The sequence below is a fragment of the Gorilla gorilla genome, chromosome 4 (assembly GCF_029281585.2).
Source record: "Gorilla gorilla gorilla isolate KB3781 chromosome 4, NHGRI_mGorGor1-v2.1_pri, whole genome shotgun sequence".
NCBI classification, from domain to species: Eukaryota; Metazoa; Chordata; class Mammalia; order Primates; family Hominidae; genus Gorilla; species Gorilla gorilla.
In genome coordinates this window covers 168,270,807-168,296,928 of record NC_073228.2, presented here as the reverse complement: position 1 = coordinate 168,296,928, position 26,122 = coordinate 168,270,807, and the positions used below count along the sequence as shown (strand labels likewise).

Below are 26,122 nucleotides of genomic sequence, written 5' to 3'. Positions count from 1 at the left end.
AAACATCGTTGTAATGTTGAAGTTTTCTTATCCTTTTCAAGGTGCTTCAATTCCCTGAGGAAAGAGGCAAGCAGATGGAATATTTCAGGCTGCAGACATAGAAGAACGAGATAGAAATATGCTCTCTGTCCTTGATGTGAAGATTCTGTCACTTTTAATTCTCCAGCTTATTTACTTTTCTACTACATAAGAACTGGGGCTTGTTTTAGCAGCATTGATTAAGTTGTCATTGATTTTCAAGATAGGAAATAGAACTTTCAAATTTCCCACATGAATTTTAAATAAGTCAGATATTAACAACAAGATAAAACATTTACCATGGCAATGACAGAATAGTCAAGTATCATTCAAAACCTTTCAAGGCTCACAAAGAGCATATGGATTCTAGATGTCAATACACACATGACTAGGTATTAATTTTATTATTTAATCTAAAGAAATGCTTCAATAAGCTTCTAGCCCCAAAAATAGAGAGTTCATTTATTTTTATACATGTTTGTGTTCACTCGAAATTTGCATAAAGGTATATTTTCTACCAGTCGATAGAAATCAGTCTTATTAACAGTTAAGATTTACTGAGCCTAGTATTCTGCTAAATCTTTAGAGCACTATGTGAATTAATCCTCACAAAAACGTTAGAGCAGAGTTTGCCCAACTTGGAACTATTGACATTTTGGGCTGGATAATTCTTTCAGGGTAGGGATTGTCCTGGGTATTGTAAGATATTAAGCACAATTTCTGGCCTCTACTTATTAGAAACCAGTAACGTCTCTCATCCCAAATGGTGAAAATGAGACAGAGTGCGGTGGCTCACACCTGTAATCCCAGCACTTTGGGAGGCTGAGGCAGGAGGATCACTTGAGCCCAGGAGTTGGAGACCAGCCTGGGCAAAATGACAAAAGCCCATCTCTACAAGAAATATAAGAATTAGCTGGGTGTGGTGGTGCACACCTGCAGTCCCAGTTACTTAGGAGGCTGAGGTGGGAGGATCTCTTGAGCCTGGGAGGCAGAGGTTGCAGTAAGCCGAGATTGCACACTTGCATTGCAGCCTGGGCAACAGGGCAAGACTCTGTCTCAAAAAAAAAAAAAAAAAAAAAAAAAAAATTGAAAATGTCTTCAGACATTACAAATGTGCCCTGGGGGAAAAACTGCACTCTGGCTGACAACCATTGCTTTAAGACAAATATTATTTCTGCCACATTACAGAACTTACCTGGAGACACACAGCCAGCAAGATGAGCATCTGGAGCAGAGAGGTAAGCTTCTTTGGATTGAAAGCCTAGGATCTTTGCATTAATTGATACTGTCTCCAGTTGATTTCAAAGATACATGAATAGAATTGTGTCTAGTTACATGTGAGGGTTTTCTTATTATTTACTTTAATGTACATGTGAATTGAGCACTTACTATTTGGAAAATACTACACCAGGGCAAAAAGTGATGACAAACTTAACTTACTCATGGCCACTGAAGAACTTAAACCTTGTCATTGGTAAATAGCGAATTCACAACTGAGGTTTCAAATTTCATGTACTGTATTCAAATGCCTTTAAAGATGGAAATATACATTCACATTTCTTAAACATTATGTTTTGGTCTTGTTTTTTAACAATGTTTAAAAAACATCATGTTTTTTAAACATTTCTGTTCATTTATGTTTTGGCATCATTGCACAAATATACAAATATAAAATTATTACCTATGGTAGAATTCTCTTGTGAGAGAAAGTGTATCCATATAGTACAATAATTGGCAAATCTAGCCCACTACCTGTTTTAGTAAATAATGTTTCATTGGGTCATAGCTATGCTCATTTGTGTATGTGCTGTCTCTGGCTACTTTTATGCTATGATGACAGAGTTCAATAATTGTGGCAGAAATCATATAGTTCACAGAGCCTGAAACTTTTACTATTTGGCCTTACAGAGGAAGTTTGTTAACCCTGACACAGTATTTCAAGGTGGTCAGATTTTTGTAGCTGTGTAATCAAAGGTATTCTACTTGTCTGTGTTTATTCTTTGTCTATTTTTAAATGTATATTCATCTGGAATACATCTGTGAAGCACAAGAAATAACATTTAGTCTTTTCTCCTATTAAATTGCCTTAATAAAGAATAATTGATTAAAATGATCTGAAGGCTCATTCTGTGCTAGTCAATTTGCCAGGAGTTCTACATGCATTACACCACTTAATTGTTACAACAACACTGTGAGGTAGTCAGTCAATTCTCACTTTTTTATGAGGTCACTGAGACTTATGAAGGCTATGGAACTTCCTCAAGGTCATGCAGAATCAGAACGCAGACATGTTTGATTGCAAAGCTCAAGTCTATTTAACCACTATATTACTCTCTGTGCACAGAACAAAATGTCAATAAGAAATTTTACTTGGTTTTACCTATGTTTTAAAGATCTAAGCAGATAATTTTTTCAAAATTTATCAAGATTTTCTGAATCTTCTTATAAAGGAAAAATATCTTATGCCTGCATAAATGAAAGGAGACCGAGATTATTGACTTATTCATTTAGCAAATACATAGCGAGCCCCTATCCTCCACTAGGCATTGTGCTAAATACTAAGGATATAGTAGTGATAAGATACATAATCCTTTACCTCATCAGGCTCTGCTCCTAGCGGGGAGACAAAAGAAAAGAAGAAAAAGATGACAACACAACGGGCTGAAATGACCATAATACCGGTATGTGCCAGGTACTGAGAGAGGACGAAGGCTTCACGAATGTGTTTGAAATCAAGACTTGATTGATAGGTGAATAGCGATCAGCCCTGATGGAGATTTGGACTCTGGCCATGACGTGTTTGGAACTGCCTTGGGATATAGAAGTGTTTTTGCACAATTCCTGACTCTGCAAGCTTGTGTTTTAGTTGGGGGATGCAAGCTAGAATGTGTAAAATATCCATTAATAATACAAGACATCTTATGAGTAAGTGGTAAATCGTGTGGAACAGCATAAAAGTACTATAGCAATTGAGAGTTGAAGCGAATGAACAGAGTGTGGTGGGTAGTCAGCAGGAAGGAGGGATGGAAGTTGAATGTTTAAAATAAGCAGAATCTGGCTAAATGAGGAAGAGGGGATGTTGAGGGGACTGAGTATTTTCGGTGACCAACTGAAACAGGGACAGTGTCTACAAGCTCTTGACTCCTAAAGAGACTGGCCTCGATAAAATCAGTGTTAAAAATAGCGGGAGAGAAAGGTCTATTGGAAGCTTTGGGCAAAAACGTAGATAGTTTTGAGAAGAGTGGAAGAAATAAGAATACATTTATCTGGGCTGGGTGCGGTGGCTCACGCCTGTAATCTCAGCACTTTGGGGGGCCGATGTGGTTGGATCACTTGAGGTCAGGAGTTAAGAGACCAACCTCGCCAACATGGCGAAACCCTGTCTCTACTAAAAATACAAAAATTAGCTGGGTATAGTGGCTCGCGCTTGTAGTCCCAGCTACTCGGGAGGCTGAGGCAGGAGAATTGCTTGAACCCAGGAAGTGAAGGTTGCAGTGAGCCGAGATCGTGTCACTTCACTGCAGCCTGGGTGACAGAGCGAGACTCCATCATCCTGATAATAGGTGGTTTGTGAAGAGCACAACATAATCTGAGGTGAATAAGTGAAAAAAGACCAAATGCATTAAATAAATCATTGCTGTAGACAATTTTTAAAAATTCTATTAATATAATTTGATATATAGTATAATTTGGTATTCATGCCACACTGAAGTGAAGAGGCTGCACAGTACTTTAAAAATGAATTGATATTTTCAAGTAAATAATTCCAGTTTATTATTTAATAAGGGTACCTACCTTACTGTGTATCTGACATTGTGAATAAAAGCATCTATGACTCATCATCACTTCTCTAGCTTTCAGTCTAATAGAGGAGGCAAGGAGTAAATGAAATTGTCACACAGTGACCCCCACATTTAACACCTAGATAAGAATTCCAAATCAGAAGCAATCACTAGGAGAGTTCATCATAAATGATGCTGGCCTAGGAGTAGAGGAAATTGAGGAAGGTTTTATTCTGATTAAGTGAGATTTAAAGGGAGCTGAAAAATAAATAAATGTTGCTGAGGCAAAAGGCAGGTATGTGTTGTGGACTGAGTAAGGAAGAAGCATCCAGGCTGAAGAAGTAGCATGTACAAATCCCTGGGCAGGAGGGAGAACAGAATATTCTAGCTTGTGAATTTGTTTGAAATGTGCAAGTACATTTGGAGTAGTCACTAATGGTCTCAAATTCCTACTGCTGAAGTAAAATTTCAGCTTCACAGACAAGGACACGTGGTTTTATTATTCAGATGTAAAATCTGTACATCTGGCACAAGCAATATAAGTTGGTAAGGTATAAATAATTTGAAAATGCTAGACCATTTTTAAAATTGTACATTTCTCTGCCTGAAAATAGCACTTCTTTTTTTCTTTCTACCTGGAGACAAAAGAAAGATAACTTACACATCTAAAGTCTTGGGTAGAAATAGATTGGGTCTCAAAATTCAACACACATAGTTATGATTATTTGATCTAGATCAAATAACCACTCCTATGTTGATTAATGTAGCTCTTAAGTAAAATTCATCTCCTTTTCCTTCCTCTGTTCCATTTATTTGCTTTTTTGGTAAACTTGCTTATTTTTGAATGTGATTTAAATACTGTTTTTAGCAATCATGAAAACAAATGTTAAAATTGTTTTTGATTAAAAACTTACATTTTGTTCTGCTGCTCATAAACTTATGAGATCAAAATTTTAATCTTCTATCTTGAACCTAGATGGCTGTTTTTTAGCAATATGAGAAGGAAATATTTATGGATACAAACTTTGTGCAAGGCACTGTGCCAGGCACCACTGTGGGGAATATCACCCCATTTTCATCAAGTTGCTCATAGTCTAGATGGGAAGCCTAAACTTAAATTATATATATAATTACATATCCTATAGAGATGAATATTATGTATGAAATAAAAATGAAAAGAGAAAAACTTATTTGGGGAAGAAGTTGGTCTGTAGTGTTCTGTATGAGAGCTTCATGGATAAGAAAGCACTAGAGTTGGATCTTGAATTAGACTGGGATACAAGAGACCTATTAAATTAGTAGATGGGGTATTTATCCATGTCTATTAAATGTCAGAGTCCATATTTCCATCTAGTGTGCCATATTTTCTCCCTAATGGCATTTTTAAAAATCATGATCAGTTTTGATAGAATTCTTCTATTATAAATACAATGTGTTTTTATTGTTTGTTTTTCAGGAATTTTACTTTAACAGAAGATAGCGGTGAGGGCTTGAATACTAAGGAATTAATGAGAGATCAGGTAACCATCAACCTAAAAGAGCTTAGAGATCAAGCTAAAAGAGCTTGGTTATTTTCATTCTTTCAAGTCTTATTTTCATGAGATAATTTCTTCCAAGGGGCATTAAGATTTGACTTTCGTAATCAGGTCATGATGTGGCCTGCTTGCTTATATGAGAGGTTTTTAGTGCAAAGTGAATTAAATTCATAGAAGAGCATGCTGCTGCTTGAACTTATGAAAAGTTTAGCTTTTAATTGGAGCAAGAGTATTTTACTAGAGACAATGGTGATTTTAGACTATGTTGATTATTTACATATTTAAGGAAAAGTGAGTAGATTGTAGTTTTTCCAAATTTGTGGCCATTTTGAGAAGACAGAAATGTATATGTAGTCTAGTTTCATAGAGAATTCCTTTAAGAAATAGTGAAAGAGAAATTGATACAGAAAATACAATTAAGGCCTAATTATATGTGTACTTAATGGATAGGTGAAGGCATTAAGGAAAGACAGAGGGCGAAACAGAGCGAGATCATGTGTATTTCAAGTGTAAGCTGGCTATTGTTTTAGGGATTTGTGAAAGGATATTTGGAAATCAATTTTATCACTTGAATATGAGAAAGGATGCCAACAGAAATATAATACTTCACAAAATTATTTTTGCACATGGTGATAATCATCAGTAAGATTTACTTTTGATCAAATAAAACAGCAGAATAGTGTATCTTACAAATATGCTATTTTCTTCATGACATGATAAATTCTGTGAATTTTCGCAGAGTATCTCTCTCAAAAAACTGTGAGGTTTTAAGATTAGATAAGGTAAGTAAGATAATACAAGGAAGAAAAGAAAGAAATGAGAACTAATAAAAATTAAATCATCAGTTTTCACACTCTAATATTGTTGGTCTTCAGATGGAATGCCACGAATGATTAAACACATGAACAAAAATGCTATTGTGATCATTTCTCAATATTCACAACAGATAGTTACAACAATCAAAATTTAATCTATGCTTAATACTAGAATATTATTAGTACTTAGATTTTGAATATGATTTTTAACATGTTGAATGTTTTAAGAAAGGGCTTTATCCCAAATGATGACAAAACTATTCATGACAGAATAATCTGAGATTACGGGAATTTCCTTATTTGTTCTTGTCTGTTAACTGTTATTCAATTAGTTTGTTAACCTGAGCCTGAACATTAACTCCATAGCTACTTGATAATAATGTTTAAAAATATGTAATAACAGAAATTGAACGCATGTTTACTAGACACTAGGAGCTACTTTAAACCTAGGCATTACTTTAATTCTCACTCTATTCATACAACATACATGTCTATTGTAGTATAATCAATAATTTCATAAATAAGAAACATAAAGCTTAAGAATTTAACACCTTTGAGGCAATTAAGATGGTAAGTCATTGAGCTAGAGTTCGAACCCAGGTCCCCCAAAATTTTAACCATCAGGTTATCCTGCCGTCCATAGAAAGGACCACAAATACCCTACTCAGTAACTACAGAGTTTCCAGTAACTGGGTTACAGAACTTCAGAGAAACACTTACTAACTGAGCTAGTCATTTATTCTCCCTAAACTTCATGCTAATTATCTGTAATGCAGCATTCATGTTAGTACTTACAATCTCTTAGGTCTGAAGTAATAATTTAATAATGTAATGCACAGAGGTAGTTTAATAGTTTAATTTCTATTATGCATGACCCTAAGTAAGTGAGCATTAAAATAGCTTTTATTATTGTTCTTAGATTCATATATCTATCTATGTTTATAAAACTGGGTACCTTAGATTTGTGTGGCATAGCAGAGCTTTCAAAATGTTTTCACACATAAAATATTCATACATATGTTATTTAACATTTTACGTCATGTTTAATTAAGATAGGCTTAACATCCACGATTTTAAGGCTTAAGAATGACATATAAAATTCAGGTGCTGCAACTCAACTAGCTTTTGGGAAAAAAAAAACACAGAATACACTTTTTTTTAGGTCTGAGATTCAGTTCTAAAGAGTTTGCTGCTTTACTTACTGAATTTACTCACTTGAAATATGGCTTTCTTTCTATGATTCTGTGGAATTGGCAACTTCTGTTTTTATTCTAACAACATAACACATTTCTAAATTAATATTATATGGATTTTTCCCCCATCAAAAATTGCCCCCATTCAGAATAAATACACATCTCCCATACTTTGCCTACAATTCTACTTATCCCATTTGAGGAATGTATCTATTTTAAGAAAAACAAGAAACAACCTGATTGTGTTTCTTGGGGTCAGAATCCCGTTTTTTGAGGATTCTCTGATCACAGTAGGTTCTCGATGAATTTTGCTAAAATTGTTGAACATAATTTGAGTAGCTACAAGCTTGGGAGCTAACTATATAAAATTATATCGATGCCGTCAAGTGACTTGCAATTTTATTAGTTAGAATTCTCTTTGAAACAGCTTTTTTTCCAAGACTTTGATAAATGTAATGAATCTTTTTAGAAAATATAGAGAAATGTAGATTATTGTAACAAATGCCAAGATACTCATCTTGATTTTCTTAATTGTCTTAATTGCCAAAAAATTATTGCTTCCATGAAGCTATGCATGTCCGTCTAATTCAAGTTTCTGTGTGTTTCCTAAAATGTATATATTTCTATTCAATGTATAATATTAAATTTGGATTTTATTCTTTACATAAAGAGTGTTATACTGTACCTATTAATTTTTTCCATTTTATTTTTGAGATTAGCCATGTTAATGGACATAGATTTATTTCACTTTAATTGTTGAATAGTATTACATGATTGTAAAATATTGTATTTTGTTTATTCCTCTGGTAATGGGAACAAAATGAACAATAATAAACAATGTTTAATAGTATATTCTTGTACAGATCTCCTTGCTGACATAAGTAGGAATAGTTCTAACAAATATACTTTTGAGTGAAATTGCTGGATTGAAGGGTATATGTGTTTTCAACTACTTTGTTGTCAGACTCCTTTTGCTCACATTCCATATTCATAGTCAGAAAATCCAAACCATTGTACCTGTGAAAAATGTCTAGGCATGACTCTTTTTATCATTCTACTTGTCACGGTGGTCTGGACATCCTCTTGATAAGTTACTGTACCAGTGAACTAACTGGCCTCTTTGCATCCACCCTTCCTCCTATAGACCATCTCCCACACAGCAGCCCAGGGGATACTTGTAGAACTTAATTCAGATCCTATTACTTTTCTGTCTCAAGCCCCATAAGGGCCACTAATTCACTGAGAGTAAAAGACGAAGATGTTATAATAATTTACAGCCCATAGCCACAACTCAAGATTGCTTTGTTTACTTGTTTTCCTTTTTTCTTCTTCTCTAGACGGTACATGGAGACTTTCCCTCCACCTTCATCCCCATTTCTGACAATGGGAATCATGAGTCCTTCCTCTCTTCCTGAGGGCGTGGTATTTTGTGGTCCCTATTTAATGTGGGTTTGGTTTCCCATGGGGTTCCCAGCCCCAGATGGCAGACACTGACTTTGATTTTCCTCCTTCTGCCCAGCGGAGCAACAAACCTCAAAGCTCGGTTTACTTAGATAAGCAGATACTCAGGGAAAAAACAGTTAAATGCTCCTGTGATCTTGATTTTGCTGGGTTTCCACTCTCTTTTGTAGTATAGATGGTTATTCCCACCAATCCTGTTAACACTTGGCCTCTTAAAGAGTTTTATTTTTAATTTTTAAAAATCACCCTTGCTTACTAAACTTACTTTTTAAAGACCAAAAAAAAAAAAAACCATCATGAACATATTCTTTATCAGTAAATGAATATAATAGTCCCAATAATTTTAAACAACCATAAACCATTTGCTTCTCCAGAAAATCAAGTGCTCTAGTCTCTGAGAGGGAGAGTGAATCTACTCTGGTTGAACACATCAAATACTGAATTATTATTATTTTAACTGTCATTTTAGTAGTTCCTAGATTTTCAGAAGCTTGTCAGAAATGAAAATGTTACGTGATTATTACATTATTTAGTGCCTTCTGTGAATAAATGTTTACATTTTCCCCTATTTGGACTATCTAAATAGTCTAGAACACTCATAGCATCTGTTTGAATTTTCGATAGCCTTGGAAAGACAGGACAGAGCACCAAAATGACATGTATGATGGCAACATAAATAAAGACACAAATAAGTATCTACTTTAGATAGCTTTCCTTTTAGATTTTTATTTAACTGGAAAGATATGAAAACAAAAATGTAAAAATCTCCCATAAATTTCTCACTAAAAATATATTAAACACAACAAGAAAAGTGGTGTTATTTCTTTTTTGGCCTTCCCATTCTAATACCAAGAGAAAACAGTTGCTAATAACATGATATATGTTTCTGGATTTCTTCATGCATGTTTACATATACTTTTTATAAAACTTAGATCATATTACATAAACTATCCTGCATACTGCTTTTTTTCACTTTAAGCGGTTATTACAGTAAATGCATACATTCAGTTAATATTTCAAATTATGAATAGTACAGTAATACTAGAAGGAGTATTAGACATATGTGGAATTAGAATAAGACATATGTCAGCACAAAAATAATTAATACACACAGATGGAATTACTACTTAAAAACCATTTTATAAATTATTTTCAGTTAAGATTATTTTTGTTTTATTCTCGGAAATATTTACTATGGAAAATACAGATGTCATTTTTTTTTTCAATTAACATAAGGGCTATATTTATATAGTTGTGTTTGTTTATAATATCATTTGGATAATTTGGTATTATCTTATGAATATACCCCTACTTACTTTAGTCCCTATAGTCAATTTTTTTCATTTCCTATCATAATTTAGTAATATGCATTTACATAAAAGATTTCCACATATCTTAACATATAAAACTACAGTATGTGAAAATGATCACTGTAAAGTTTTTCTATAATGTATTAATTGGTCATAGCAAAATCATTCCTACTCCTTTGCCTCAGAAAATGATTAGAAGTGAGAGTTTAGACCTGCAGCATCCAATATGGTCGCCAGGAGCCACCTGTGGTATTTGGGAATGTGAAATGGGGCAAGCTCAAACTGAACAGTGTTATAACAGTAAAATACACATGGATTTCAATGACTTAGTATGAAGGAAAGGAATATAAAATATTTCATTAATCATGTCATATTGATTTTATTTGAAATGAAAATATTTTTGAACACTAGGCAAATAAAATATATTTTAAAAATTATCTTAATCTTTAATTTAATTGGATTTATTTTTGAAATGTAGCTACTAGAAAATCGACAAATGCATTTGTGGCCCACATTATATTACTTTGGACACTGCTAGTACAATTTTTTAAATTAATATACCTCTTGTCTTTGAGACATAAAAATGGAAAGCCAACAAAGAAGGGTGTAACCTACTGAAGCAATTTACTGACCTAGATGTGGCCAAGAACTTTTCCAGGGACCCATGGAACCTACTGCAGATTCCAGAATCAGGAAAGTGAAAACTTGCACAGCTGATAGCACACACTTCTATATTCTTTCATTTTGTCCCCTGTGTGATCCTTAAGAACAAGCTCATTGAACAGACATACAGGGGCTATGCAACTGAAAATTTCTGCACTTCACTTGTATGCAAAAAGGATGAACGACAAGTAAGATAACTTAAGTATTTAAGTATTCACTGAAAACCAAAACTGCTTCTCGGTTATGCATAGATTGAATCCAGTTTTCTGGATTCAAAGATTGTCTTAGAACTGTTTGGGGTGCTACAACAAAATTCCTTAGACTGGGTAATTTACAAAAAAATAGATATTTATTACTTACAGTTCTGGAGGCTGGGAAGTCCAAGATCAAGTCACCAGCAGATTTAGTGTTTGGTGAGAGTCAGTTGCTCTAAACAGCACCTCACATGGCAGAAGGGCAAAAGGTCTCCCTCAATCCTCTTTTATTAGGGCAGAAGTCATATTCAGGAGGGAAGAGCCTTCCTGACCTAATCACCTCTTAAAAGCTTAATTTATTAATACTGTCACTTGAGGATTAAGTGTTAATCTATAAATTTTAGGGCACAAGCATTAAAATCACAGCATTCTGTCTCTGGTCCCCCAAAGTTAACTTCCTTCTTATTTGCAAAATACATTTACTTCATTCAAATACTCCAAAAGTCTTATCTTATTCCAGCATCGACTTTAAAGTCTAAGTCCAAAGATGCATCTAAATATCATCTAAATAAGATATGAGTGAAACTTAAGGTTGTGATTCATTCTGAAGCAAATTTCTTCCCAGCCGTGAGCTTTGGAAATCAAACAAGTGATATGTTTCTAAAATACAGTGGTGAAGCAGACATAAATAGACATTCCCATTTCAAAAGTGAGAAATAGTAAGAAAGCAAGAGGTACCTGGTCTCACGAAAGTCCAAAATCCAACAGGGCAAACAACAGGCCCAGGAGAACTGTGGAGGGAAGGATATTCCCAAGACAAGAGACCAGTAGAGCTACCAGTGTGCAACTCCTGCCTGGGAGAGATGCAGGAGTGTGACTTCCATGTATCAGAGCTGCTGCATGAGCTGTGCCCAGCAAAAGCATAGGGACATGGCTGCCAGGAGACTTGAGGGCCCATTTACCTCCCCAGTTTGTTTGGAAGGTTGACATCAAGTCAGAGATTATTCTTAAGCTTCAAGTCTCTCTGGAGTATTATTTGAAACCTAAGTGGAGATAATTATGTGCCTAGAGCTTGTGTACTCTGCATGCCAACAGAAATAGCACCTTTCAAACACTACCGAGGTACATTACCTATGCCCTCTGGAGGGGCAGCTGGAAGTGCACTTCTACCTGCTGGAGTCACAGGTGGGGGTAAGACCCTTCAAATCACTCTGCCTCTGAAGACCCTGGAATTCTGGGCCTGTGATGGGAAAGGTAGTCCTGAAGCTCTCTGAAATGCCTTCAGGGTCATTCTGGTTTTTGTTTTTTGTTTGTTTGTTTGTTTGTTTGTTTTTGTTTTTTGAGACAGAGTCTCACTCTGTAGCCCAGGCTGGAATGCAGTAGCACAATTCACAATCTTGGCGGTCTGTAACCTCTGCATCCCAGGTTCAAGTGATTCTCACGCTTCAGCCTCATGAGTAGCTGGGACCACAGGCATGTGCCACCACACCTGGCTAATTTTTTGTACTTTTAGTAGAGACAGGGTTTACCATGTTGGCCAGGCTGGTCTTGAACTCCTGGCCTCAAGTGATATGCCTGCCTCAGCCTCCCAAAGTGCTGGAATTAAAGGTGTGAGCCACCATGCCTGGCCCAGGGTCATTCTTTATTTTTCCTGATGAGCAGCACCTAGATTCTTTCTATTCATACAAATCTCCTTAATCAAGAGTTGCTCGCAAGGTTTGCTTGGCCAGGTCCTTGGTGTTCTCTCTGAAACTCCCTTTTTCATACTTTACAACATGGTCAGGCTAAGAATTTTTCAAATCTTAAATACTGATTCCTTTTCATTATAAATTCCACTTTTAATTTGTTCTCTCTTCTTCCCTTTTACTGTAAATAGTCAAGAGAGACCACGCCATACCCTCAACCTCTCAATACCTTGCTTAGATATTTATTCTGCTAACTATCCAATTTCATCACTTCCGCAAAGCGCTAGAGCACTAACACGATTCAACCAAGTTCTTTGCCACTTTATAAAAAGGATGGCCTTTCCTTCAGTTTCCAATAACATGTTCCTTAGTTGCAGCTGAAATTTCACCAGAATAGTCTTCCCTATCCATATGCCTACCAACATTCTGATCATTACCACTCAGGCAATCTCTTAAGAAGACCGAGAGTATCTCTATAGCTCTCTTCTGAGCCCTCACCCAAATCACCCTTAATGCTCCATTCATGATGATGTAGGCTTTTTCTAGTATGTACCTCCAGCCTCCACCAATTAACCAGTTCCAAGGCCACTCCACATTTTAAGGTATTTCTTACAGCAAATACAGTACCCCCATTTCTTTGTACCAATTTCTGTCTTAGTCCATTTTGGCTGTTATAGCAAAATACCTTCAACTTGGTAATTTATAAACAATAAAAACTTACTGCTCACAGTTCTGAAGACTGGAAAGTCCAAATCAAAGCACCAGCAGATTCAGAGTCTGGTAAGGGTCTGCTTCTCCTAGACAGTGCCTTTTAGCTGTGTTCACACATGGTGGAAGGGCAAAAGGTCTCACTCAAGCCTCTTTTATAAGGACACTGCCCCCTTTATGAGGGCAGAGACTTCATAATCTAATCACCTCCTAAAGGCCCTACCTCTTAACACTGCCACATCAGAAATTAGGTTTCAATTTAAAATTGTGGAAGAAGAAGCACTCTGAACACAGCAAAAATGTTTATAAAAGTGTCACTGGAGTTCCTTATGTGTCAAAGAAAGATTTCAAACTAGTTTTGGTTTTCATTATAATATAGCTTACTGTTTCCTCAATATTGAAAATTAATTACCCAAAGAGTTGATATATAAAATATTTTCAGAAATCAGAGTATTCGGTTAGTTCACTTTGTTTCCAAACAAATTGAATAATAGGTGTGTCCAATTATTTAGAATATTTTTAAATTTAGCTTTGGATAGAAGAAGGGTGGTTTAAGAAAAACTAACAGATCTGATAATGTGAGTATTTGAATTCATAGCTCTTCTTGGTTAGATGACCTTTTACAAACTGCTTACATTTCTCGATCTCTGCTCTTCAGATAAAAAAAGTCAAGTTTGTACTAGAACAGCAAAAATGCTGTGCTTATACTTTAAAGTGTTCTGTATACAAAATCTTAAAGAAATGCAACTAAGAAAATAAATTGTAGAAATGGAAGAAGATTTAGGTAACAGTCAAGTATCCTCATCCAGAGGTCCTCCCAGGGAATTTCCAGGAATTACAAAGGATTCCACTTTGAAAGTTTTCTGTACTGAGCTTATCTGAGTGGCAGTATAAGCTCTCAGTATCAAATAAAAATTGAGCCCTGAAAGAAGCATTTGCCATTTGTCATTCCTAGCAGTGCCGTGTCTTTTAATGCAGTTTATCATTTTAAAATATGACATTCCTGATTAAGTTTTATCATGATAAATATCAGAAAAATATTCACCCATCATCTGCTCACCTAACCCCCTCTTTCCCATTGGTTATTCCAGGCGTCCATGATCGTCCTATAGATACCTAGTGAAGGGGGTAAATTTTAGGTAACAATGCTTGCCACATGGTCCTCTATATTCAACCTAAGCTGACTGTACCAGAAACAAATGTAACTCAGAGGCAACAACAGAACAAATAGATCGACCAGTGCCATTATGTTCTGATATCACACCAAAATATGAATTTAGCCTATCAGCTTTCTTCTCTTGAGAATATGAACTCAGAATTAATAACAAAATGAACATATTTTAAGTGGGCAATGTACCTGGAAAACTATGATGTAGAGATGAGCCCTGAGATGGAGTAGAGAACATAGAAGGGTTTTTTAAAAAGTGAATAGATAAGATAAAAATAGAAGGAAGATCTCATAAGAGAAATATTAAGCTGTGATCAATTTTTTTGGAGTAACATTTTCTTCCACTATATTGAAAACAAAAAATACCATGAATAAAGTATGCATCACTAATTATGTTGCTCATTAATAATCACACAATTGTAAGATAAGCATATATTTTGGATTTGGCCCTACCTTTTACTGTATATGAATCTGCATTTCTTGTGAAGTGGGGACAATAATACAGTTGCTATGGGATTCCATTGGAAATCAAATGAAATAATGTAGGCAAAGAATCTTTTGACTACATTATTTCTACAATTCTAAATAGAGTTCTAAAAAGACTTTTAGAATATATTAATACTCAGTTATCAACAAACAATCTTATTAAATATCTTGCTTTTCATTGGAAAACATTTTGGCGTTACTCAAATTTGAACAAGAAGATGAATTCTGAGTCTACAGAATGTGTGTCATAATCTACAGAGATAGACCACGATATTTCAAAAGACAGTAAATTTTTAAGGAAATCAGATATTAGCTGAAAAATTTTTTGCCTCTTTTATGACATGACAGTTGAAATTCTCTAATTCTCTTAATGAATTTCACCTGCAACAAAATAGGTGGCAGTATACTAAGCACAATAATAAAACTGTTCTATGTCACCACTCTCAGTAGTGGACTTTTGACTATGTTTAATAAGTAATTTCTTGCCAAAAATCATGTTATAGTAATAGAATATAATAATCAGAAATGTGGCTTATACTACACAAAAAGCTACTTATCAGGTTTAAGCAGTTCTATTTTTCAAAATAAATACACTAATACGTGATATAAATCAAGCTTTTCTGATGTTCAAAAATAGTTTTTGACTGAAGGAGTGATAATATTCAGCCCTTATTACTGACGTAATTATAAACATCCTTGAAACATTCATATGAAGGTGATCACAGGAAAATAAGGCATAGTACAAAACTTGAGCTTGGGCAAGAAACATCACAATGTGAGACAGCTAGAGCCTCAAAAGTGATGCCACAGTGAATATTCTGGGGAATGAAACAGTTCAAATGTTCAAAAATTCAGAAAGGAAATTATGCCTCACCTATGTGAAGCCCTATGTGTCCTTTTTTACATAGCACAAGAAAATTCTAAGGGGATTGGGAATTGGTGCAGAAGGAAAGGAGGAATGAAATTATTGCATTTTCACCTTCTCCCACTTTATCACTGGGCTAGGGGATGACTCATGTACATCTTCGTGAAATATCCATTGTCATCAATAAAATGAAGTTGAAGTAAATGTAAAGTTTTATCAATAAAGCAATATTGAAATTACAATCACACTTATTTCCTGTCATTATTTCCAAGATGCTGAATAATCTAGATGAATGGAAGAAAAAAACGTCAATGAGTTCATCCTTAAATATATTCAGAGAGAAACTTTCAAGAGACCAGACTCAATAAAAAAAAGTAATGAAACATGAGAAACATAATACGGGATAACTAAAAACTCATCCAGTTCTCAAAAGGTTCACATATGAGGAATACTGTTCACCTGCCTGATGGTGCATTTCCTTTTTGCTTACTCTACGAGCATGAAATCAACCAAGCAAGACAAACGTGTCTTTTTTATATTGTGTGCTTAATAAGCAGTGATCCGTCCTAGTCACTTAAAAACTCTAGTTGAGCAGATCGGATCCCAGTCTTCCAAATGTTTACAAATGGTGATAACACTGGTAGGATTAAGCTCCACTGGATACATCACATCTTTTTGTATATAATACATGTTTCTGGATTTGTTTATGCATGTTTACATGTACTTTTTATAAAACTTATGTCATGTTGCATAAGCTATACTGGGTACTGCTTTTTTTTCACGTTTCAGGGCTATTACAGTAAATGCATATATTTAAGTAATTTTTCAAATTATGAATTGTACAGCAATACTAGAATAAGAATTAGACATATGTGGGATTAGAAGATGACATACATCAGCACAAAGAAAAAATAATACCCAAAGATGGAATTACAATTTAAAAACTGCTTTATAAATTATTTTCAGATAATATTATTTTTGTTTTCTTCTCAGAAATATTTACTGTGGAAAATGCAGATGGTGCAGGTTGGTGAAAGAGTAATTGCAGTTTTTGCATTGCTGAAATTTGCTGTTTGATATTGGAACACATTCTCAAATAAATGTGGTTATGTTTATATCATTTTAATGTGCATTTCTCACTTTATTTTGCTAATGACTTATTACTTGTTGTTTATTTTATATTTATTTTAGACTATGGAAATGATGTTAGACAAAAAGCAAATCTGAGTGTTTTTTTCTCTTTTTTTTTTTTTTTTTTGAGACAGAGTCTTGCTATGTCATCAGGCTGGAGTACAGTGGCATGATCTTGGCTCACTGCAACCTCTAACTCCCTGGTTCAAGCGATTCTCCTGCCTCAGCCTCCTGAGTAGCTGGACTACAGGCGCCCGCCACCACGCTCAGCTAATTTTTGTATTTTTAGTAGAGACAGGTTTCACCATGTTGGCCAGGATGGTCTCAATCTCCTGACCTCGTGATCTGCCAGCCTCAGCCTCCCAAAGTGCTGGGATTACAGGCATGAGCCACCGCGCCCAGCCGCGATTTTCTTATTCGACTCCAAAATGGGTCATAAAGCAGCGGAGACAACTCACAACATCAACAACACATTTAGCCCAGGAACTGCTAAGGAACGTAGAGTGCAGTGGTGGGTCAAGAAGTTTTGAAAAGGAGGAGAGCCTTGAAGATGAGGAGTGTAGTGGCAGGCCATTGGAAGTTGACAGCAACCAATTGAGAGCAATCGTTGAAGGGGATCCTCTTACAGTTACACAAGCAGTTGCTGAAGAATTCAACATCTACCATTCTATGGTCATTCAGCATTTGAAGCAAATTGGAAAGGTGAAAAAGCTCCATAATTGGGTGCCTCAAGAGCTGAGTGAAAATCAAAGAAATCATTGTCTTGAAGTGTTGTCTTCTCTTATTCTATGCAACAACAATGAACCATTTCTCGATAAGACGTGACATGAGTGGCTGGGCGTGGTGGCTCATGCCTGTAATCCCAACACTTTGGGAGGCCACGGTGGCTGGATCACCTGACGTCAGGAGTTCGAGACCAGTCTGACCAATATGGCGAAACCTCGTCTCTACTAAAAATACAAAAATTAGCCATGAGGGGTGGCGTGCGCCTGTAGCCCCTCCCAGCTACTCAGGAGGCTGAGACAGGAGAATTGCTTGAACCCAGGAGGTGGAGATTGCAATGAGCCAAGATCGTGCGTCTGCACTCCAGCCTGGGCGACAGAAGGAGACTCTGTCTCAAAAGAAAAAACAAACAAAAAAACAACTAAAAAAAAAAATTGTGACATGTGACAAAAAGTGGATTTTATACGGCAACCGGCAATGACCAGCTCAGTGTTTGGACCAACAAGAGGCTCCAAAGTACGTCTCAAAGCCAAACTTGCACCAAGAAAAGGTCATGGTCTCTGGTGGTCTGCTGCCAGTCTGATCCACTACAGTTTCTGAATCCCGGTGAAACCACTATATCTGAAAAGTATGCACAACAGATTGATGAAACACACTGAAAACTGCAATGCCCGCAGCCCGCGTTTGTCAACAGAAAGGGCCCAATTCTTCTCCATGACAATGCCTGACCACAGGTTCGTTGCACAACCAATGTTTCAAAAGTTGAATGAATTGGGTTACAAAGTTGTGCCTCATCCACCATGTTCACATGACTTCTCACCAACTGAATACCACTTCTTCAAGTATCGCGACAACTTTTGTCAGGAAAAATGCTTCCATAACCAGCAGGATGCCGAACATGCTTTCCAAGAGTTCGTCAAGTCCCAAAGCATGATTTTTACACTACAAGAATAAACAAACTTATTTCTCGCTGGCAAAAAGGTGTGGATTGTAATGGTTGCTATTTCGACTAATAAAGATGTGTTTGAGCCTAGTTATAATGATTTAAAATTCACAGTCCAACCGCAGTTACACTTGCACCAACCTAATAAACTGATGTCATGTATGGACAGTCTGTAAGGGAAGAATGCTCCTCTGAGGCGCCACACCACAAGTCATTTACATTAGAGCTCAGAGACATCTACTAAATACAATTAATGTTTGACTTATATTTCATAAGTTTTTAAAAAAATTACAAAACAAAAATATTACAAAATTAAATAAGTATGCAAGGCATACTTGAAGTCATGAAATAATCTCAGGAGAAAGAAAGAGTAAAGGCAACAACAGCATAGGTAATTTAAGGCACTTCTTTTTTCTAAACATGCTTGTCTTCCAATCTTTTAATCATTGTTCTGGCATGTAGCCCAAGCTAAAGCATAATCTTTTGAACAGTTCTCTGCAGCTGTCTGAGTGCTCTAGGTGGATGGTGAAGGGGTTAAAATGTGCTATTCCTGCATAATGACGACTTAAGTTAAAGACACTTGAAAAATAGCAGATGTGAAAAGATCACATTGACCTTGTGCTGTTTCTCAAAAGCAGAACAAGAAATTCCCATGTGAAAGGTGCTCTTCCTATATTAGAAACAGGCAACGTCCTTATCCTCAAGGACGGGAAGTCGAAACTGAGAGAATTCTATGCAGACATTGCTAATATAACTCTGAAGTCTCCACATATAATTTAGTTGCTTCTTCACTTTTACTACTCTTTGTCTTATTCACTATATATAAGTAATAGATTCTAACTGCTTCTTTAGGTCTTCCTTTTTTTTTATGAGGGCTCACATGCCATATAAAATTTACATTTTGCTTTTCTCTTGTTAATCTAATTTTTGTAAATTTTATTCTCAGACCCAATCAGAATGCTAAGAGGATAGAGGTGCAGTTGTTCTGACCCTACAAAAGAGAGATGTGATACTACTAGGTGTTAGGATTCACAGACCAGTTAAAATTAATACATGTCTGTGTCTCCATATCTTTAAAGTACATTCATTCTCATTAAAAGAGTAAACATATAGCCATATGGATTATTTAGCATCCTGAATGTGAGAAACAGAAAGACAAAAATTTGTACTTTTAAGGATGGAGAAATATTAGATTGTATTATTGAAGTAATATTTCTATTCTCTATTAACATGGCAACTTTTTGGGGAAGAGTAACTATTTTTCTTTTTATTTTTTTGGAAAGTCCTTGAAAAAGACTTACAGAGACTCAGGTAAACACTTAAATGTTATGTTTGAGGCTGGCATGAAAACCCTTTTGCACTGTGGTCATTTAAAGTAAGACTCTTTCTAAATATTAACCAGAGTCATTTTCCAGATTATTTAACTCTGTGGCTAAATGTGCTATGAGAAATGAAACTTCTGACTCTTAGGCTGCAGTGTTAATGGACTGATTCCTTTTCCTTACAGCATATTGTGGATATTCTGTTCACATGTGTTATGAAGAATAATGATAGCTTTATGCAATATATCTTTTTGTAATCTGGGAAAATGTATATTACTTTATATCACATTTGATTTCTCATATAAATTACTGTAGCCCTTTGAAAAAACTTTGAAAATCCATCTTTGGAGTTCACTATATTAGTCATGCCTTTTAGTGTTCTTTATTTGTATTTTTTGACAATAATGAAATTACTTAATGTCATTTCAACTTCATCCCATTACATATACACATGAACTCAGAGCTGGGGTAATTCACTTATGTAGTTCACATCTCCTTTGTTACAGATGGTAAACATGCAGATTTCTCCCTCCAGGAAAGAAACTCTTTCATAAGATAATTGCATATTCTGCTCATTTCTTTCTCTTACTGATGCTTTCATATTGTTATTACACCCTGTCAGATTAGTAATTAGCACGCAACCTCCGTATGACATAAATGCATTTCTCTTGCTTTCTTAAAAGCCCCTTTAGCGACTCAAAGCATATTATAACTCCAGCTGGTCAAAAAGAGAGGAAATGAATAATATAACAGGAACAACTGCAAGAGCAAGTGCAGCATCAGGTTGGTGCATTTCTTTTGATCAAAAGGTCGAATTGCAACTGGTCTTTGAAGAGTGTGCTGGTGACAGTGTGCAACCTCTGCAGTAAGTATTTTTTTCATTACTTTTTAATAAATAATTGAATTAACAGCCTCAATCACAATCTGAGGGAGGAAATTAGCTGAAGAAAGAGAGAACCCTGTGATAAACCTTCTGAAAAAGAGAAAAATAAAAGGGTTAATCCATAGGTCAACCTTAAGAGGGACTAAAGATCCCAAAAAAAAACTGACCAAAGAGTCTATGCCTAGTAGAGTCAGTTTGAAATTATGTAGATTAGAAATGGGATTACAAGAACAAATTGCTAATTCATACCCCTATACGGAGGAAAATTCAGTCTGCTTGGATTATCTTTTTCAAAAGGAAAATAATTCAATAAGCAATAATCAAGGTGAAAGTATTCTGTGAAATTTCTATACTGAATAGAATTGGTTATTTAATTTGCAAAGTTCAGTGTAAAACAAAAATGCAGGTTTGCTTATTCAAAGTTACTAAGAATTTCAAATGGTCAAAAGTGATAGCAGAGCCTTAAACTGGTTGGAGGAGGGGAATGCAGTGAGGATAGGAGAGGATATCGTGGAGGTTCTAAGTGGGACTATACAGGTTGCATGTCTATGAATCTGGTCTTGCTCCTGCAGGTAGCTCCTGGACTGGCCCTAGACTGCTGTCAAATTAAACCAGCACTGTAAAGAAGAGAGCAAGTTGAATGAAGTTGAATGAAGGGGCATCTTAATTCCAATCCTGGCTCTAATGCTGACTGTAAGCATGACCCCGGATGAGTTATTCACTCTCTCAGTCTCAGTCTCCTCATCCACAAAGCAGGGATCACAATAAATGAATAGCACCTTTCACAGAACCCAGCATATATACTGAGTGTTCAACAAATACTGTGTTCATCATCTAACATCATAACACATTGAGCATCCATCAAAGCAGAAGTAGTTCGCACCTGGATATTTCTGTTTCTTTTTTTTTGCTATCCTACTGGTGTTTTACTTAAATTTAGTGTGGTAATATGAAAGAAAATTACTGCTCTTCTGCTATTTAGTTAGCATTTTTATGCTTTTTAAAAAAATAAAAATATTGCAATAAAATTAATAAAATTTGAGTTCAGTCTTTCCTATTTAACTAATATTATCTAAAAATAACTACCTCCCAGGACCACATTATACAACAACATATAGTAGCTACCTAGGGGCAGCTATCTTAATTGTTGAGAAAATTCTACAAAGAAAGTACCTTCCTCTGGACATCATACCTATTCATATTGCCAGTGTCAGGGATGCTTACCATGGTTATGGTATGGTAATAACATGATATTGATCATCAGTACGCAGCAAATGAACATATTTTCTCAATTCTAATAAAGCATCAATTGGGACACACAGGCCATAAAATGACTAATAGCCTTTAGATGGGGAGAAAAACAATTAAAATGCCATCATATTATGTGTACAAATGAATTTAAAAATGCAGTCTGATTTCCAAAATACTAAGCTATTTTATACACGTTAGTACTGAGGAAGTATGTCAGGACATTCCATTGACCTATGATATGATTATTAAGTTTTGTTCATTTATTGACCTTGTGAAAGTCTGTTCTTTTATTTGCTTATATATATTTATACATATATATAATATATCGCATTTTTATATATATTTCACTATGTATCCTATATTATATATGTATTTCCTATATGTGCATCTCTGCATATGTATAATATAGATTACATCAATAACATTCTTCTGACTTGTTTTGAAAATAGGAATTATTCCTTCCTTTATTCATTCTACAGATATTTATTGAGTAGCTTCTATGTGCCAGGCACTTTTTTAGTAATTTGGGATAGGAGAAAAATCCCTGTCCCATGGAGCTTACATTCTATTAGGGAAGATTTCAATAAACAAAACGAGTAAATAAAGTAAGAATTGGTAATGATAAGCAATGTAGAGAACTTTTCTCTTTTAAAGGAAGAGAAACCTGTAATTCTGAAATTTGATTTTAAACAGGTGCTCAAAGATGATATGATATAGAATTCTTCCTTTGATATTTTAATATAAAGGGTGACTCCCCTGTACTATGACCTAGATTGTATATATCATGATCTTTCTGTTTGATTAGTGTCCACTGTCAGTCTTTTATCGTACTGGGCATTTAAAATAAATAAAAAAATACTAAATCATGGTTGCACATTACAAAACATGAATTGAGAATAAAGAACAATACATCTAGGCAATGGACATTTCATTAAGTGCTAAATTATAAGGTACAGTCATAAGTGTTGACCACATTGGGAGAAGAATATAGGCAATTCCTAGCAGATCCTGGGAGGTGCACCTCTTCTTAGAGTTGGGGGGAGAGACATGCTTTAATTAGGCGTGTGTATCCAGCTCACCTAGCAAACATTGAGAACCTCTAGGGATTGCTTATCTTTGATTCCCAACACCTTGTCTGGGATGTGGAGACATAAAAGATAATCAATAAAGAATTACAGAATGAAAGCATGACTCCTTCATTCCTTCAATCCATCTCTCATGGGGTGGGGAGAACTTTTATAAGGAGGAGGTTCTTATTTTTAAGCAGATTATAATTATTTCTGAAAATTTTGTTATTTCCATAAGATTCTGTTCATATATTGACAAATCTATATCTACATTCTCTCAGATTATTGGGGGATATTATTCAAATTCTTCTTTATTAAAAGGAGCTTTATCCTTAATGTTTTGTTAGAGCCTATACTGTTTTTGTTGAAATGTACTGTAATGAATATATTATAAAGAGATAGACCTGTACTTTAACCTTGGAGGAAATAAGTTTTAGGTAGTGCTAAGTTGTTCTACATTTCAGGCTGATTGCATATGCAGGACAGTAGAGAGTAATTGCTCTAATATTCATAGCTTAAGGTCACAAGTGTAGTACAAATTTCATTTTGTTTTACTGGTTTGTTCTCAAATACTATTTTAAGTTCACTTATACCGAATTTTCACGTTTGGATACTAGGATCTAATTATTTGCAGTATAGCTAGCAGTATTGCATCAAATACAAATTATTGTGTTTTTCGCCCCACATAACTCCATGTTCTGATTAAAATTCAGCTACACTAATAAGATATCATAGCCAAACTAGCTCACATGCTCACAACTGTGTTGTTTAAAAAACTCAGAGTAAAAATAATATTTTGGTGAAAGGAATGTCATTGACTTTTACTGAAATAGTAGTTCAGACTTTTGTTGTTATATAGCTGAATAATATAACCTTGAATGTATTTAAATGATTCATGGCTCTTAATTTTTCATCCAGCAGCATTTTAAACATCACATGATAAAATATACATTTTGGGTTAACTCATTAAATAGTGTTTGCATAATTAAATAGGTAAATTAGCATCAATAGAGTTGGTGCCATTCTTATGAAAATAAAAGCACAATAAACTACACAACAAAAAGTATGTTTAGGCTTTTAAATAATACATGTTGAGGTTACTCTCCTCTGCAATCAAGTGATATTTATGACTTACAAATACAAGGTAGGCTCTGTTTTAGATCATTCCTCTTCTTGACTGCCTACTTTCTCTGAGCTGCTTCTCTCACAGCTCTAGGCTCTGGGCTGGAGGGATGTAGCCATAAACAAAATGCTGGAAGTCTTTGCCTTTCTATAGATTGTGTTTTAACAGATGAAAATAGATGAATAAATACATTATTAAAATTGCAAATAGTGGTAAATACCATGAAAAGAAACAGGGCAATGGGGAGGAATGGGGAAACGGGAAGTATTCTAGAGACTGTGGTCAAGGAAGGTATTTCAAAAGAGATAAGGTAACGTATTGGCTGACATCTTGAGGACAAGACTTTGGAAGGTATTTGAAAATCTATAAAAAGCCTTCTAGGAGAAGGAACAAGTACAAAGATCCTGGGTAAGGCATGAACTTGGTATGTTTAAGAAGCAAGAAGATCAGGATGACTGAAACTTGGTGTTCAAGGAAAAAATACCAGGAGAGGAGATCAGAGAGTAGACAGAATGGCAAGGATCAACTTCCAGAAGGCCATGTAGGCTGTGGTAAGGAGTTTGGATTTTATCCTAAGTGTGATAAAAGGCTACTGATGAGTGTTGACTAAGTTAACAATATGGGTTCTTTTGTAGTTTAAGAAAAGAACACCCTAGTTTCTTCAGGGCACAGATGAAAAAGGGGAGACAAGGCTGTTGTTGGACTATAGGAAAGTGATGAAACAGAATGTCCCATGATGCCAGGGTGGAACTGTGACACACACCACATGATTGTGCCATTTAGATATCCCAGTGTTTGGTTGAGTGTGACAGTAAGATAGATGAAGTTGTCTGGTGATGTTGGCCATGTCCAAAAAACCCATTAACTGACACAAGTGAAAAGAAACAATCATATTTCAAGGTTAATCACTGGTCTACTTTTAGGCAGTTGTAAAACTCGTGATTATTTAAGCATAGTCTGTACATCCAAAAATAGGAAGAAATATTTTGACCTGTGGTCATTTTGAATTTTTGAGGAAAATAGATATACTATACAAATAAACAAAGATTAAGTCTAGATATATTATTTGAAAGAGATAATAAAAGCTTGCAATCACTGCTGCAGTGACTGCACGCTTACGAATACACTAAACAGCAGCTCTGAGTGATACTCATTGCATAAAATGATGGCTATATTTTTGAGTGTCAGTTACCAGACACTCTGTTAGGTGATGTGCTTTATCTCACTTATTCTTGGTCACTCTATGTCATATGGACATTATTATCACCTGTGTTTTTAAAGTTGAGGACATTTTAGGCACAGAATTTTAATTTACTTACCCTTAGTAAGTCACAGAGCCAATAACTGTTAAAGTTGGGACTCCAGCCTAGGTTTTTTTTTTTCTTTTTTTTTGAGACAGAGTCTCACGCTGTCACCCAGGCTGAGTGCAGTGGTGCGATCTCGGCTCACTGCAAGCTCTGCCTCGCGTGTTCACGCCATTCTCCTGCCTCAGCCTCCCAAGTAGCTGGGACTACAGGTGCCCGCCACCACACCTCACTAATTTTTTGTATTTTTAGTAGAGACGGGGTTTCACCGTGTCAGCCAGGATGGTCTCGATCTCCTGACCTCGTGATCCACCCGCCTCAGCCTCCCAAAGTGCTGGGATTACAGGAATGAGCCACTGCGCCCGGCCGGTTATTTTACTCTTAATTACTGTCCACCAGTGTATAATATTTATTTATTTATTTACTTACTTATTTAAGTTTTTTGAGACAGGGTCTCTCTCTTGCCCAGGCTGGAATGCAGTGACACAATCA

The 26,122-nt window shown here is 35.5% G+C and overlaps 1 long non-coding RNA gene across 1 annotated transcript; it reads left to right on the top strand.

Annotated features, from left to right (window-relative positions):
* LOC109026710 (uncharacterized) lies at positions 1 to 21,789 on the top strand. The gene is made up of 6 exons (XR_002005793.3): positions 1 to 410; positions 1,207 to 1,256; positions 2,623 to 2,699; positions 5,257 to 5,320; positions 20,686 to 20,867; positions 21,458 to 21,789. It is a non-coding gene; the product is annotated as an uncharacterized lncRNA (long non-coding RNA).
* Positions 21,790 to 26,122: the final 4,333 nt, after the last annotated feature.